This window comes from Columba livia, chromosome 2, assembly GCF_036013475.1.
Source record: "Columba livia isolate bColLiv1 breed racing homer chromosome 2, bColLiv1.pat.W.v2, whole genome shotgun sequence".
Lineage (NCBI taxonomy): Eukaryota > Metazoa > Chordata > Aves > Columbiformes > Columbidae > Columba > Columba livia.
The window spans coordinates 81336786-81348814 of record NC_088603.1 but is presented as its reverse complement, the minus strand read 5'-3'; positions in this window follow the sequence as shown (position 1 = coordinate 81348814).

The window sequence follows — 12029 nt, the reverse complement described above, 5'->3', positions numbered from 1 at the left end:
TAAAGAAAAAAAAAGTCATAAATCTAAAAATATTTCTGTGCATTATTAGTGGAATAAACTGATGTCAGAAAGGGTTGTCTCCACATTTTGAAAAGCAGGTTTGTCATAAAGAAGTGCAAGTCAAATCTTACAATTTCTGTTCTTTGAGAAATGCTTGTTTGTATTATAATATCTGATTTCATTTTATGAAACAAATTTATGCAACTATTCTGAAAACATCATGATGTGTTCTGTTTCCAAAAATGAATATGTACACAAGGATACCAGAAATTTCTGAATTCCCAGATCCTTTGAGCTGCTGAATTCTGACCATATTGGATCCATGTGCAGCAAGTTCTGGTCCAGTGGCTGTCAAGTGGGAAGTGAGAAGAGCTGCTGTTAGAAGCTGATGTACTTCTTACTTGTTCTTTTAGTTGCACAACTGCACAGGACTCTTCTAAGAAACTGGTCCCACTGTAGACATTAAGTTTTACCCTAACAAGGAATCAGTACTAGAGACAAGTCTTGAAACTCAACATTTCTGTAAGGGTTGTCAGGCATTGGAACAGGCTGCCCAGGGAACTGGTTGAGTCATCATCCCTGGAGGTGTTTAGAAGACCTGTAGATAGGGTTCTTATGCACACAATTTAGAGGTGAACTTGACAGTGGTAGATTAACGGTTGGACTCGATCTTAAAGGTCTTTTCCAACCAAAACAATTCAGTGATTCTATGATGTGCAACTGTTGCCTGATGTGTAGCAGGCTTGCAGGATCTATACCCTGCCTCTTGCAGAGGATTCTTTTTTTATCGTGATCAAGAAATTTCTTCCTTTTGAGGTCTCTGATAATCATCCAGTTAAATTCAGCTTATAAGTAAGCTGTCAAAAGTCTTGCTGACTTGAAGCTATCAACACTTTTGTCATGGCTGAATTCAGTCCATTGCTCTTAATTAAGTTGTGAGCACTTGGCAGGAGAAGCATTGCACTAAATACAGGAGCTGTGGAGAGCCGTTGTCGGGTACTTGCTATTAATTTTTATTTGTAAAGTGCAGAGAGCTCTCTGCAGTTGTAATATGCATCACACAGTATTGTCTTTGGTAGGATCCAAGACTCTCTTTGCAGTCAGTGATACTGCTGAAAAGACCCCAGAGCCTGTTGATTTCTCATTAGCTAGTGTTTGATTGTCAAACCATTTTAGTCTTTGCCAAGTTTTGGCCAGGCTGAAGTGACATTATTATAGAAAGAACAATTATCTCTGATACTAGTATATCACTATAGATTATACAACTAGGCTAAACCCCATAGACCCTGATATCATGCTTTATAAAATATTTGCAGATTTTCTGAATAAGAGTCCTTTTCCACAACTTTGAAAAGCTGAAGACAAGCAGATAAATGACTTACTACAGCTGACAAACCTTTCCTTTGGTGAGAAGAATAGAGAGAACAACTGATGTGGGTCTGTGGATGGTTGTTGCAGTCTGAACAGGTTAAGAAATTGTGCCTATATGGAATTTAGCATTGTTTGTGTTCATTCTTTTAAAATTTCAGATTGAATTAAAATAAGAACTTGACTCTTCTAGAGTTCATGGAAATTTTACTGTTGACCGTAAGGTGACCTAGATTTCAACCTTTTTTTTCTGTGATAGGAAGGAAGGAAGGAAGGAAGGAAGGAGGGAGGGAGGGAATGTTGTATAATAGTGTCACCGTGCTTCTTGAGTACTTATTGATTCTAAGTGTGATTAAACCCCACGGGATACTGCAAAGTTTACATATACACGTCTCCAGTGCTTGAACGCATCAAAGCGCCTTTTCTACCTTGAGAGGACTCTTAAACGTACTAGCCACACGAGGGCAGCAAAGACCCAAACGCTGAGATAGGTTTGTGTGAGCCATTGACAAACATGCCAGTGGCTTTTTGGTTCTTCCGTTTCCCTTTTTCCAGCTACATTTTAGGTAGGTCATGTCAGTGATGGTGCAAAGTCCATTCGTGCAGCCTTTTAGAAATAACTGGACAAGGCTCTGGTACATACTTGATGGCACTCTCTTGCCATGAGGAAGGTTAAATGATTTTTAGTAGGCATTTCTAACATTTATTTGTAATCTCAAACCAGATTAGTAAAACACATTTTCTCCACACTATGGATGAAAGGAGCTGAACCATGACACAAAAAACAAAACTCTTCTCCTTTGTTCCTAAGGTCCAGAATATGGAAAGTTTTCCAGTGGTGCAATGCTTTAGAAGTATTGCTTCTTTTGTGTGGTACACTTCACTGTTCACATTCACACCTGCTTTTTCTGTCATATTGATTACAAAGCATCAGAACACCATGATATTTATTAATAATTTTCAGTTCTCTGTGAATTCCACAAATGTAAACTTTGTGTAGTGTAAGACAAGAGAACCCCCAACTATCTTAATGCTTTTTCGGTACAAACTTATCTTAAAAGGCAAGAGTATATATTTCAGGTATACTTTCTAGTGTCCATACTTGTCAGAGAATGAAGTTAAAAATAAATAGCCATGCAAAAAATTTAAGTGAATAAGCATAAATGACATGCAGCCCTCTTGGCTTGTACTAAACAGAAAATATCATGACTAAACACAGTAAAATGAGTCAAAATGTATGTCAAAATTAAGTCAAGTTCCTCTGAAATATAAAGATTTCTTTGTAAATTAAAATTCTGAAGCCTGCAAGCTGTATGGTTTGATATGTCACTGGTGCTATGCAGCTGTTGTTAAAAAGTTGATAAAATTCTCATGCTTCAAGCTTCTTCACTCAGTAGTTTTCAAACAGTACAGTGCCATTTTCTGAAACCTTATTGATGACAAATAAAAATATTATCTGAGCCATTAAATATTTGTAGTAGGAGAATCTGATATTTGCTGGGAATGAAACTTGGTCATATATCACATAGAGCAAGAAACTGATTATGGTGGTCACCTCCTTTGTCTTGCATTGTTATCCTAATAGAGATAAGAAGTTGGGGACCATTACTTTTATTATTCTTACTAATGTTAAGATGAATTTTTTACTAAGTGACTGTAACACTGACACTCAAGTAGAGCAAATAGAGATGAATGGTAGGTATCTTTCTTCCACAGTACCCTTGCCCTATCCATTAATTCTTAACTCCCATTAATCATGATCAGAACTGAGTCTTTCAAGCAGGTAGCAAAGTGGGGTTTTGCTTATGTTGGAGTTACCTTGCACATGCTGGGAGAATACAAGTTCTCCTTAGCTACTCTGTGGAGTGAAGTAACCAAGTCCTTGCAGTGCAGGATTCCTTCTGTGTTTACTGTATGTAAGAGATACACATCATCTCCCAAACAGCATTCCACACTTCTTTTTTTTCTGTGTGTGGGAAAGGACTGTATGCCTGTCATACCTAACTTGAGGCACAAGACCTGTCTCAAAGACAAAAGATAGATTGCTTATCAGCCTCTGATGTTTTTGAGATGTGCAGTCCTTATGTGTACCTGTGTTCTGCTCGCCTTTCTTTCCCCTAGCAAAGTCATCCTCAGCTGTTTCTCGGAACAAATAAAATGGCTGCAAACAGTGTCCCTCTAATATAGAGCACATCAAGCAAGAGGATGGTAGCAAGGGATGGAGCATACCTGATCCAGTTAGAGCAAAAAAGGATCTCAAGGCCTCTGAGTAGTAGCATGAGTATACTATGCCACAAAACAGTTATGATAAGGAGCATACCAATTGTGCATCAAGATCTGTAATGAATGCAGGTCTATTGTGAACACTTCAGCAGTGTTGCAAAAATGTGAGTTAGTGGACAGACAATAAATTAATTGCATGTTTTGGGGTGTAGAGGCTATACCCAAGGCAGAAGGATTTCATGATCCCCTTTCAAACATCAAGAGTAGCAGCACGTGAGCAATCCTACTTATCATAGAATCATAGAATCATTTCAGACGGAAAAGGACCTCAGGATCATTGAGTCCAACTGTAACCTAACTGAACTCTAGCACTAAACCATGTCCCTAAGAACCTCATCTAAACACCTTTTTAACACCTCCAGGGATGGGGACTTAGCCACTTCCTTGGGCAGCCTGTTCCAATGCCTGACAACCCTTTCTGTGAAGAATTCTTTTCTAATATCCAATCTAAACCTACCCTGGAGCAACTTGAGGCCATTTCCTCTTTTCCAATCACTTGCTACTTGGAAGAAAAGACCAACACCTCCCATGCTACAACCTCCTTTCAGGTAGTTGTAGAAAGCAATAAGGTCTCCTCTCAGCCTCCTTTTCTCCAGGCTAAATAGCGCCAGTTGCCTCAATCACTCCTCGTAAGACTTGTGCTCCAGACAGACCAATATAATAGTAATTCAAGATATTAGTGGGTATCTCCCATAGGAATGATGACATAGATCAAAAGAAATTTGGTAACTGAATTATGCATTGTCTGATTTGCTGTAAAAGTGGAAACTACTTAAAATTAATTAAATAGGATAGTGAAATAGACTGTACGTTAGGTCTGGAAGATGAAACTAACTCTAGCTATACATAAGTCCTGATTTGTGTTTATTTTCTAAGTCATTTCCATGTCATTACAAAAATTTCTCTGTGGTATAACATTTTTCAGTCATGTAAACTCAGTCAGTCACGCATTGTAGCCAGAAGAGCCTGACTTGTGTAAAAATGCAGACGGATATCTTTGTGGTGCTAGCAAAGGCTTTAAACCATCAAAGGCTTTCAAGCCTTTGCAAGTTCTCTCTTATTCTGTTTCACCTAATTTTTACATTGCAACGTAGTTGTGCTTTGGACAGAGGTTGTCTACACCATAGAATCATTAACTTTGCACCATTTTAGCAAACTAAGAACTCTCAGCCTGAGTCTTTATATTGGAATGATTTATCCTAATAAAATAGCCAGATTAATGATGAAATAATTTCCTTAAATTCCTTCAGATGTTTAGAAATCAATGTATTGAAATGTATTGATCATTAAAAAACAAACAAAACCAACAAACCAACAAACAAAACCAAAAACAAACCACTTCAGCCAATTTTCAATATTTATTAAAAATGCTCATCATTTGGTTTTAAAAATTAATAATTTAAATTAAAAAGTTACGGAATTTGATTAAGTATTTTAAAAATACCTTCTTGATGACTGGGAGTAAACTGCTGTACTTTTGTACCATTCTTAAATGACATCTCATAAACAATAATTAACATAAAATATACATGTTTTAGGTGAAAACTTGTTCTGTACCCCAGAACAGACTTTAGAACTCAAAACAACTGTTATTTGCCTGTACAAGGCTTGTGTCAGTGTAAATCAAGTGTGTGTCTACTAGAGTTCATGCTGTTACAATACTGTAAAACATATTGTTGTGGTTTAATCCCAGCCAGCAAATGAGTACCACACTGCTGCTTGCTCACTCCCCCACCAGCAAGATGAGAGGAAAGAATTGGACTGTGTCCCCTCCCAGCTTCTTCCGCACCCCGAGCTTACTCACTGGTGGGATCGTTTGAAAAGCAGAAAAGGCCCTGAGTCTGTGTAAACACTGCTCTGCAGTAGCTATATCATCCCCGAATTATCAACACCTTCTCCAGCACAAATGTGAATCACAGCCCCATACTAGCTACTCTAAAAAAAATGTACTCTGCCTCAACCAAAACCAGCACACAGGTATGCCACACAAAAACACACGATGTGACAAAATGATATAAGTAAAAAAATAAAAATATTGTTATATTTTATTGTTTAAACATTTGTATCTGATAAGTAGCTAACTAGCATAACCAAGTGCCCTGTCACACACAGGGAAAATGGTGTTCTGATATCTCATTAAAAATTGCTTACTGTTTTTCCATGGATTTTCTACAAATATATTTTTTTTTCTTCTAAATTTTACTTCTCAAGCTCTTGGTGTTTGAGCATTGCAGGAGGAAGGCAGGAAACAGTTTCTCCACATATTTTTTAAAAGGATTACCTGCAGTGGACACTTTCACACGTGTTTCTCATGCTATAAATAGAAAAAAGAACAAAATTCTTCAGTTCCGTTAGTATTGTTGATTCCGTATGTGCAAGTTTTTTTTTTTTTCCTTGCTTTTATTAGAAGGTTACAGAAATCAACTTCAGGTCAGGAACAAAAAAAAAGTCAAAATGGTACTATACTTCAAGGTTATATCTTGGGCTAGGCATCTAGGTTTCTATATGCTTCAGAAAGGTGAGTTGGAGCAGCCAATTTATTAGCAAAACACAGAGAAGGTATCAGTTTGTACCTGACAAGACCTACTTGGAGCATCTTCAGTCCCAGTTCTAAGAAGCATTTAAAGACCGGCCTACATTTATTCTTAACTAATCAAGCACAACCTTCTTGTAAAATAGGTATTTCAGTTTTCCCATGTACTTACATTTCCTCTGCTGCTTAGCATTTGAAATAGGGGTTTCACTATGCTCTTGACAACAGTTTTCTAGAGCTATTACCTAAGTGACTTGTCAAATCAATATGCTGTTTCATACAGTCTGAGCCATGGAAGGGCTTTCTTCTCTCCCTAACCATCAATACAGAATTCAATCACCTCTGTCAGCTTGGGCTGCAGAGCACTATCTTCCAGATAAGTGAGAATTCAGACAAATCCCGGTGCTCAGTATCTACTATTGAATATCTCTAGTCAGCAGACAGTGACTTAATGAAAATGACTACATATGTTATTAAGTACTTTCAGTCACTTCCTCTGGACCGAGCTCAACTGAAGTAAGTAATCTAAATAATTTAATTTAAGTTACTACAATTGAAATTATATAAATTACTCCTAGAAAGTAAAATAAAGGACTTACCTATTGTGGAACATTACTGAAAGCAATAATCATTCTTTGGTGAGGTAAATTCCATAAACCTGAAAAAGATAAACTGAATTTCTGCCCTCAATTTTTTCTTTCTAAGAATTGAAGAGTAATGTCTTGCAATACTGTATTTGAAACATTTGCATGTATTTCATTTGTCATTGACAATCTTTCATAGAATATATTTTCCATAATTTAAGACTGAGAAATAAAATCAAGCTAAGAAATGATAGTTTATTTATATATACAAAAGAACGCTAAATACAAATAGCAGCAAAAAGAGGATATAACAAGTCCAGAGTCTTTCGCCTTCTTCTCTTTATATGTTCATTCTTTCACAGGAAGCAGGCATGTGAGTTAGATACTGTAGAAGAATGGGAGAAAATATACTAAAAGTTTTAATACTATGCTTTGTTTTTTCCTTATTAAGTTCATAGTCTGATTTCTGCTGATGTCAGTTTGCAGAACATCAAGTTGATGTTTGTTCATTTTGAATCATCTTATGTAAACCCAAACCATAATTCTACGCCTGTACTGCTGTGTCATGTATTTTTTGGTCAGATATTTCTACTATGACAGTTCAGATGTAATCAGAAACGCAGCAAGACCCATAACTGGAAAAGTAGTGAATGCACAGGGGGATAAAGATCAAACTTCAAAGTAACCCAAAGAGGATAAAGCAGCAGGGGTTGAAGGCAATGAGAACGTTCTGCATAATATTAACTGCATTGCCCTTACTTCACTGACTATGAAGAGAAAATGAACTCCAAACTAAAAATGGAACTATTTAATGGAGACATGTGACCAAATAATATAAGACATTCTGTTAAGGCATACTTATTTTTGATATCTCTCAATATGGTCCCATTTCCTTCCCATATACCTCCATAGCTTCAGAGAAAGAAGGGGTTTAATTTCTGCTTCTTGAATTATCCCTGCTGAGAGATGTATATGGTAGAAAAACACACATTTGACTAGTAAATGCACTATATTCAATATCTGAGAACAATTAATCACCCCTAACACTACTACACACAGCAGGAGAGCAGTAGGTTTCATTTCTGAATACTGGATTAACACTAACCACTCATCTAGCCAGACAGTCACTATTAATACATTCTTCCTCTTTCTTCATGAGTTCACAGTACACAGGGAAGTAACCAGGACAGCTGAAAAAGTGACATGCATGCAAAAGGTGACATGTATCGTAGAGGATAACATCTTCACATAGTAATGTATTTTTTTTTTTTAAATACAGTTTAGGCCAAACTTTGTCATCGTCACTGACACCAATCAGTGTTAATGTCCGTATGAAAGAAAAAAGTAAGTATTACACAAAGGTGTGCAGAATTAAAGGAAATACGACAATTACAATAGTTAAAAATCTGAGGGAAACAATAAAATACGCATGTATACGTGCATGTGATATGTAATAAAAAAAAAATAAAATGGAAGAACAAGCTATATCTATGCAGTTTGGAAAATTAGAACTAAGGGAATGGTGATTTGAGGATCTGTTAAATTTACAATATCATAGTAAGAAAATAAGTTTGGTCAAACTGGAGTAGTAACCTTTTCTAACACTGGCATAATCTGATTTCCCAGCAAAACATGTAGGAACAGACCAAGTTAGGTTACTACCTCAGATGTTAATCAAGCACTATCAGGGAATCCCTGAGCCACATGTGATTTCTCTGTATTAAGCAACATACAATTTATTTTTTTTTTGTGAATTTGTCCATCCTCTTTTTCAGCCTATGTAAACTCAGAGCCTCCGTGACTATCTCAGCTACCCATCATGTGAAGAACCACCTCCATTTTTTAAATTTTCATCCTGACTCCTGCTAGTTTCATATGATGTCACTTACTTCTTGTACTGAAAGTGACAGTCAATAATTTATCCCTCTCCATAATATCCACATTGCTAGTAATTGTTATCATATTCCTCCACTCACACCTGAGTTGTCTGTCTATAACCAGTCATAGTTGCTACGCATATGCAGTTAGGTCCCTAATGCCGTTAAGTTTACAAGAGGTTAGGAGCTTAAATACAGGTAATGGTTTTAGCATAAATCACAGTATAGCTGAGGTTGGAAGGCACCTCTGGAGATCACCTGCTCCAACCTCTCTGCTTACAGCAGGGTCAGTTAGAGCAGCTTGCTCATGGAAAAAGCCAGTTGGGTTTTGAATATCTCTAAGGATGGATATACTATAGCTTCTCCAGTCAACATGATCCAATGCTTGGTCATTCTGACAGTAAAGAAGCTTTTTTCTTATGTTTTAATGGAATTTCCTGCATTTCAATTTCTGCCTGTTACCTCTTGTCCTCTCACAGGGCACCACTAAGAAGAGTCTTGCTCCATCTTCTTTACTTCTATCTATCAAGTATTTATATACATTAATAAGATGTCCCTGAGCCCTGACAAGTATCTTGGCACCTCAGCAATGCAAGTAAGACAGAAATAAAATTATCTGGGGATTTTAGTTGCAATCTGAAGTTGAATAAAGGAAGATTATCAATTAAATAAATAGAACAAACAAACAAACAAAAACAAATAAATATCAAACAAACAGAAAAAAAAAAAGGATAACAAAACAAAACAACAACCAAATGGGAACTTATCTTAGTTTTGTTCAATATAGTAATTGTTGCTTATGTTCTGACAACTTTTCTGTTTCTTGATTTAAATAAGAAGAGGAAAGAAATAAGGTTATTGTCGATTTGCCATTATAAGAAGGTTGTGAAAGGGTGTAATATAAACTTTGATTTTCATTTGCACTTAAATGTCACTTCAATAGGGTTGTTATTATTAGGGGTCATTGCATTAGTTGTTTTCATGAAGGTTTGTAAAGATCAAAAATATTTCTATACACACAGGATTTGAAAGTCTATGTTAATAATAAAAATAATAGTAATAATAATAAAAAAACTAATAATAAAATAACTGCAAAGAATTTACAATGCCAAATCTCAGCAAGTAAAATCCAGTCACTAATGTCATATGAAATGGCTGTAATCCCGTGGATTATTATATTTTCTTCCTGTATTTATTTAATAGAGATTGATTATTTTGTAGAGACACAGTCTTAAGAACTCTTTCATAACAATAATGGAGGTAAATTTAAAATTAATATAGCATCTGCAGAAACAAATATTTTACTACTGTGAAGGATCAGTTGTGTTTATATGGATATGAACATCTTATTCTTAAAGGCAAGAATATATTCAAGGTAGTCTCTAGAATAATATTGTCAGTAATTTGTTGAGTCATTTATTACTCTTTACTCCATAATTAACTCTGCTTCCATCACCTAGAGTAAATTCTAAGTAACTGTGATTTTTTTTTTAACACCAAAAAGTAAAGAAAATTTATAAAATAAGTAAAATACATTAAAGTATAAAATATACGAGCATATCTTTGTGCAAGAGACATAATCTACTGTTATTGCTTTCAAAATCCTTGCTATTTGACTCACTGACAATATTGCAAACCTGCATTTCAGATTTACGTGTGAATGTTAGCAGTCTTTTCTGTTCTGACCCTACTGAGAAATTGTCTAAACTTTCCTAAATAGTGGCATTTTCAGCTTTCTTTGGAGGGAAGACATTTTCCTTCTTCCTTGAAATTCCTTTCAAATGTATTATAAATTTGTCTTCAATTCTGTATATCCACAACATAAGCTTGTGAGCTAGATTTCCTTAGATATTTCCCCTTACTTACTTTGTATTTAGACATTTATTTCAGGGCCTCTAGAGTTTGTCACAACTAATTAAGTTAAAATGTGGATTTGTTTGTGCCAATGAAGTGTCTTGATGCCTTCATGTGCAGGAGGCATTTTACAGAATGTCTTGTGGTTTGCAAGAGGGGGAACGTTGAGACATTTCAGATGCTGCTAGGTGTTTATGGACCAGTATCTTAGATTTGGAAATCTATACAGAAGTATTTTTCTCAATTCTATCCCTTCTTTGGCTTTTAAGCATTATCTTAGCTTCCTGTCACTCTGATAGAATTTGAGGTTCTTTTCACAATTGAGAGAAAACGGACATCCCCTTTAACATCTTGATTGTGCAAGTGTTTGTAGAGATTTTTTTGAAGATATGGAACTTAAAAACTGAAAAAGTTATCTGATACAATTTACAAATGCACTGAAGTTCCTTAATCCCATTGACTTCATGTCAACTGAGACATCTTGCATATTTTAAATTTTGCAAATTTTGAATTTGTCTAACTACCTTTTAAAAAATACGATGTTAAAAACCTGTCAAGCATCTTTTAGAAAGAGAGTGAAAGAACATGGAATGAAACACAAATTTCCTGAATCCCAGGTTATGCATAAATGAAAAACAATTCTTTCCCTTAATTTTATAGAGCTGTTTATGTTATGCCCCAGTTATGTTAAAAAAAGGTCTTAAAATATTTTACTTATGATTTTATAGGGCAATTATTAGTAATTACATGCAATTAAAAAATATATTTCTGGAGGTTTATTGATAGGGTGATAGAAACAGCCCCATTACAAGCCTCTTAAATGTCAAAAATATGCACTTGATACTCAATTTGGTATTAATTTAACATACAACAACTCAGTCTTAAATACGAATTGTGTGTAGCAGCATGTTTAACACCACATTTTCTGTCTACCAATTTTGGAAGTCAGGCTCCCACACAGAGGGTCCTGCTTAGAGCAAATGCCAACCTAATCTAGAGACCTAATGTTCACCCAGCATCCACTACAAATCCAATTTTCTCAGGAGTACCATGATAGGTGATGTCAAGAAGTCAAACACTGCCCTCACTTATGTTAACTTTACTAGAGAAATACATACAAAGGACTCATATGGTTTCTAAGAGTAGAGTTTGGCTACAGAATTGCACATCTGTAAATGAGCAGTGTTAGATGCTTATTTTAGCTGTGGCAGCAGGGTGGGAAGCATTGCTATACAGATGCTGCATGAGGAAGCATTGCTAGAGTACCTCCACAAATGTGAATTTTGTATGAATAGAACCTATGTTATAATGAGTAGCATTTTTTTTCCAAAGCTCTGTTTTAGGCCCACTCTGCAGTATCAAGTTGCCTTTGCTATGCAGTCAAGATGTGCAAAAATTAAAAACATCACGCTGCCACTTCATCTGCTTCCCTGTCCTGTGAGAACAGAGCTTTTGTTGGCTTAGTTTGTCTTTCGGGGAACATAGCACGCTTTTGCTGATAGTGAAAAAAAAAGGGCAAACCTTTCTTAT